The sequence below is a fragment of the Phacochoerus africanus genome, chromosome 16 (genome assembly GCF_016906955.1).
Source record: "Phacochoerus africanus isolate WHEZ1 chromosome 16, ROS_Pafr_v1, whole genome shotgun sequence".
Taxonomy (NCBI): domain Eukaryota; kingdom Metazoa; phylum Chordata; class Mammalia; order Artiodactyla; family Suidae; genus Phacochoerus; species Phacochoerus africanus.
Genome location: NC_062559.1, coordinates 8,053,967 through 8,059,966, shown reverse-complemented (window position 1 = coordinate 8,059,966; position 6,000 = coordinate 8,053,967). Strand labels below are relative to the sequence as shown.

The following is a 6,000-nucleotide window of genomic DNA, read 5'->3' as shown; positions in this document are numbered from 1 at the left end:
GTGACTACTGCTCATCTTCTCAGACATACCCATCGTCTCCATGTTTTACACATTTCCTTTAAAAGTATTCAGCACCAACCTGGAGCAGAAAACAGCCATGTCACGTTGTGGAGCCCAAGTGTAGGGTGTAAATCCACCAATAGGAAATGTCTTCAGTCTCCTTGAGGCTGGAAACCTGTTCTCGCTCTCGCTCTCTCGCTCTCGCTCTCGCTCTCGCTCGCTCGCTCGCTCTCTCTCGCTCTTTAGGTTTCCCAAGGAACAAAAGTCCAGCACTAAATGCGGGGGAATCACTCTAGTGCCAGCGAATTCTATCTCGTTGGCTTCCTCTTTGCTACCTTCCTCTTGCTCTACTCAGTGACCCTGACGGGAAACACGGTCATCGTCGCGCCCGTCTGCGTCGATAAACGTCTGCAGTCCCCCATGTATTCCTTCCTTGGCCATCTCTCTGCCATGTCCTGGTGCCAAGCATCCTCGTCCCTGTGATGCTGTGGGGGCTGCTGCTCCCTGGGATGCAGACAGTGTCTCTGCCTGGGTGTGTCGCCCAGCTCTTCCTGTTCCTTGCTGTGGGGACCACGGAGTTTGCCCTGTTGGGAGGGATGGCCGTGGACCGTGACGTGGCTGTCTGCAACCCTTTGAGAGACCACATCATTATGAACAGCCGCACCTGCAACTTTGTGGTAATTGGGTCCTGGGCGTTTGGGTTTCTTTTTCAAATCTGGCCTGTTTACGCCACGTTCCAGCTTTCCTACTGCAAATCTAATGTGGTGAACAATTTTTTCTGCGACCGAGGGCAACTGCTCAAACTCTCCTGCAGTAATACTCTTTTCATGGAGTTCATCCTCTTCTTAAGGGCTGTTTTTGTTCTGTTGGGTTCTCTGATCCCCACAATTGTCTCCTACAGCTGCACCGTCTCCACCGTCCTCAGGATCCCCTCGGCGTCGGGCCGGAGGAAAGCCTGCTCTACCTGTGCCTCCCACTTCACCTGTGTTGTAATTGGCTATGGCGGCTGCTTGTTCCTCTATGTGAAACCCAAGCAAACTCAAGCATCTGATTACAATAGGGTTGTTTCCCTGATGGTCTCCGTAGTTACTCCTTTCCTCAATCCTTTTATCTTCACCCTCCGAAAGACAAGGTCCTAGAGGCCCTTAGGGATGGAGGGAAAAGGTGCTGTCATCTCTTCAGGAACTAGTCTGGCCCTAAGGCATATGGCTTGAGATAATGCATTATGGATGCTAGAATGATAAGAAAAGTGCTTCCTCATCTTTGAGGTGTGTCATAATCCCCATCCAGTAATCTATATGCAACAGGTCTTTCAAGTCATGGACATAATTTTTATCATGTTTGGCTGTTACTTGAAAATTTACATTATAAACATATGTGTACATCCATATGCATATGCACAGGGCACGAGGGTACTTATTAGGAGAGCGGTGAGGTAAGCACAGCTGGAAAGGAGGCATGAGGGCAGAATTCATAATACAACTGTGAAAAGTTAAATGTAAAAATACTATGTGTGATATTAGATTCCTGAACAAGAAAGTTGAGGAGAAATATTCTCTGACTGCAGAACTGAATGACTGCTTGATTCTAGGTTCTGGGATCATCTTGCCATCAATTGCCCTTTACATCCTCTGACCGTAAAGCTCCCTGTTCCTTTCCTGGCCCCAACATACTGTCCTGATTTCCTGTCTCAAAGCCCTGTCTTAGCCCTTCTCTGCGTATTTTCTGGGCTGGCAGAGGTTAGAGAATGAACTCAATCTATAGCCTGCACACCTTGATAACTTCAGGTGTGGTTGTTTCGGCAACACAGACACACCTCTGATCTTTCAACTCTCCCAGGGTATGGGAGGAAGGGCTAAGCAAGGAGGGAGTCCCTCACCTGATGGCACCCAGGTTGTGCTGCCTGCCAGGAGGGCGGTGGGGCAGCGGAGCTGCTGCGCTGGGAGCTGAGGTGACAAGGGAGAGCTGGCCTTGCTGGGTCTCTGGGCAGAGGGGGGTGCAGAGTGGAGGAAGGGGCACATCTCTCACATTCTTCAGTCCTTCCAAGGTCCCTGGTTCCCTGTCCCCTGCCTCCTGTCCCCTCGTTTGTTTATCCTCTCCTGGCTCCTCTCTTTCCTGATTCTTCTTTGTAGCTCTCCTTCTGTGGCTCCAGGTCTCCAGTTCATGCCTGAGTTCTTTTCTTTCCCACTCCCATAACTCACGGTTGCTCTGCTGTTATCCAGCTGTCCCCAGGGCTGTCCTTGTGCCTCCTTTCCAGCTCTGCCAACCTCACCATTCCCCGAATTAGCACCCTTTAGCCCTGGTCCCATTCGATCCCTCCATTTTTTTCATCATAAGCACAAATCTACCTGTGTGTTTATCTTTCTAATCACAAAACACTGATAACCAAATGTGATCTCGATAGATGGTTAAAGTCAATTGTGTTTCATCTGTACAGTAAAATATTTTGCAGCTGTAAAAAGACTAAAGAAGCTCTTTAATTATTAGAAGCGATCTTCAGGCTATATTGTTAAGTGAGAAAAGCGAAGTACATTGAATTTAGCATTTATCTCTTTGGTGAGAAAGGAGTAGAAATGAGTATACGTTCATATTTGATTGTATTTTCTTATGGTCATCATCATGAAGGTCTAATGGGTGGTTACATGTAGGATGATGGTAGTAGGAATGGGCAGATGAATTGAGAGAGGAGGCAAACTTTTTGCAGCATGCCTTTTAATGTTTATTTTTATTATTTTTGTTACCATGTGTATTACTGCCTATGAAAAATAAAATAATTGCATTTCTTTTTAAGATTTATTGAGGTGTAATTGATCTACAATAATGTATTAGTTTCACCTTTACAAGATAGTGTCAGCATTCTTAGAGATTATGCACTGTGCAGATATCATAGACTATTTGACCTGTACTATACATTACATCCCTGTGAGTTATTTATTTTATAACTACTACTTTGCACTTTTTAATCTTCTTTACTAATTTTGAGCCTCCCTCTACAGTAACCACTAGTTTCTTCTCTGTATATGTGAATTTGTTTCTGGGTTTTTTTTTTTTTTTTTTGTCTTTTTGCCATTTCTTGGGCCGCTCCCATGGCATATGGACATTCCCAGGCTAGGGGTCGAATCGGAGCTGTAGCCGCTGGCCTACACCAGAGCCACAGCAACTCAGGATCTGAGCTGCGTCTGCGATCTACACCACAGCTCACGGCAACACCGGATCGTTAACCCACTGAGCAAGGGCAGGGACCGAACCCGCAACCTCATGGTTCCTAGTCGGATTCGTTAACCACTGCGCCACGACAGGAACTCCTGTTTCTGTTTTGTTATAGTCATTTGTTTGTTTTATTTTTTTAGATCTACATATAAGTGAAATCATGCAGTATTTTCTTCTCTGTCTGACATATTTCGTTAGATATAAGTCCACCCATGTTTTTGCAAATGGCAAGATTTCATTATTTTTTCATGCTTGAGTAATATTCCCTGTATCTCCCAGTTTCTCTTTCCATTCATCCCTCCTTGAGCACTTAGGTTCTTTGCATACCTTGGCAGGTGTAAATGACACGCGTATTAACTTGGTGTATCTTTTCAAATTTATGTTTTCATTTTATTCAGATAAATACCTAGAAGTAGAATTGCTTGACAGTATGGTAGTTCTTTTGTTAATGTTTTGAAGAATGTCCATATTGTTTTCCACAGTGGCTGTACCAATTTACATTTCTACCAACAGTGTAGCAGGGTTCCATTTTCTTCACAACCTCTCCCACACTTATTCGTTCTTATCTTTTTGAGGATAACTATTCTGACAGGTAGGAGGTGATAATCTCGAAAATCTCATTGTGGTTTTGATTTTCATTTCCCAGTTGATTAGTGATGTCGAGCATCTTTTTCATGTGTCTGTTGGCTATTTGTATGTCTTTTACGAAAACATTCCTCTAAATCAATTATATTCAGTTTTAAAAAAAGAAAACATGCCTCTTCAAGACCTCTGTCAATTTTTTAATCAGATTGTTTGTTGTGTTTATTCATGTAAGTTCTTTATGCATTTTGCATATAGCATGTATATCATTTGGAAATATCTTCTCTCTTTCAGTAGATGGCCTTTTTTGCTTTGTGGTGCCAAAAAAACAAAAAAAAAAAGCTTTTTAGTTTGATTAGTTATCTTTTGTTCATTTTTAATTTTGTTTCCCTTGTCTGAGGTTACAGATCAAAAAAATATTGCTGAGAGTTCCTGATAGCCAGTAGTTAAGGATTTGGCATTGGCATTGCCGTGGCTGGTTGTCCCTGCTGTGGCTCAAGTTTTATCCCTGGCCCAGGAACTTCCACGTGCAGTGGGCACGGACAAAAAAAAATATATATATATATATATATATATTGCTAAGACTGATGTCAAAGAGCAGGCTGATTCTGTTTTCTTCTAGTTTACTTTCCTTTTATAGTTGTGATTTACTTCTGTGATATCTGGTGTAACTTCTCTTTCCTTTGTAATTTTATTTATTTGAGTGTTTCTTATTTTTGAAGTGGGTTTGTTTCACTATAAGCTTCCTTCTTTAAATTGTTTTTTCTGTGTCTCATAGCTTTTGGAAAGTTGTGTTTCTATTTTCATTCATCTCAAGGTATTTTTATTTCCTTTTTGATGTCTTAGTTGGCTTTTTTTTTTTTTTCTTTTAATGTCCGCCCTTGGTGTATGAAATTTCCTGGGCCAGGGATGAATCCACACTGCACCTACAGCAACAGTGGATTCTTTAACCCACTGCAAAGATTACTGGGATTATGCTGAATGGATTCCCCCAGCCAACTGGAGGAGGTTTCTACTGGCCAAAGAAGAGAGAAATTGTGATTTAAAAAATATAATAGCTGAAACCATTTGAAATCCATCAAATATATTTAAATCCATGAGTTCATAAAGATATTTTAATAAGCACTCACCTTCAAAATATAAGATTCCTGATTCATCAGACTAAATTTGATCAAGGCTCTGAAACTAGCTACCTAGTTACAGAAAAATATACAGTAACAAAAGGACATGATTAGCTGTATCATGAGCATGGAAGAACCGTAATTCATACTATGGGGAAAAAAACAAAAAACGAAAAAACCTGGGTTCTTCAACAGATAGTTTGGAAGCAAATGAAAGGGCTCTAGAGAGAATCTGTAGATGAAAATAGACTTAAACACATATCAAATGAAAAAAACATAGATGACTAGGCTTAGGCTCTGATGCATAGGAATTCATCATGAATGTTTATGTAAACTTCATTCACAATTTCTAAAAATTGGAAGTCACCAAAATGCGCGCCAGTAGGTGAGTGGGTGGATAAACAAACTGTGACCCATTCGTACAATGAGAACACTAATCCACAATAAAAAGGAGACGAGCTAATTATTCAGTATCAGCATGGGCGAGTGTTAAGTGTATTTTGCTACATGAAAAAAGCCACACAAAAGGCTACATGTTGCATGATTCCATTTTAATGATATTCCACAAAACTGAAACATTAAGACCCTTAAAAAAGATTTAAGTGCTGACCTCTTTTGGTTAAGCAAAATGAGAACTTTTGACTAGGGAAATGCAGAGGAATTGAGGGATAATTGAACTAATCTCTATGGTGCTATAGTGATGGACACTTTATGCATTCATTAAACTCATAGAACTCTGTAGCAAAAAAGTGAATTTTAATGTATACAAATAAAAAATGTTTCGAGGGAATCCTGGATGGAATGCAGTCAAAAGAATCTACTTTGTTATGAATATCTGATACAGCTTCGCTGACTGGGTGGTCAGAAAAAGACCTAAGTAATCAGGATATCAGCATAGTTCTAAGCAAGTTCTAAGTAACTTTGAAAAATTGTATTTTGGCTGAACACTGTAAGGCTAAAGATGATAAGAATTGTACCTAATTGCTGCACATCAGTAAAGCTGTTTCTGTAAGATAAATCTTCAGCATGCATTAATCACCGCTAAGATGATTTTACACATATAAAGCAACACTGGAAATCAGAAGAT

General features: G+C 41.0%; 1 pseudogene; it reads left to right on the top strand.

Moving 5' to 3' along the window:
- The first annotated feature begins 276 nt into the window (after positions 1-276).
- LOC125117812 (olfactory receptor 9A4-like) lies at positions 277-1,189 on the top strand (annotated as a pseudogene).
- The last annotated feature ends 4,811 nt before the right edge of the window (positions 1,190-6,000 follow it).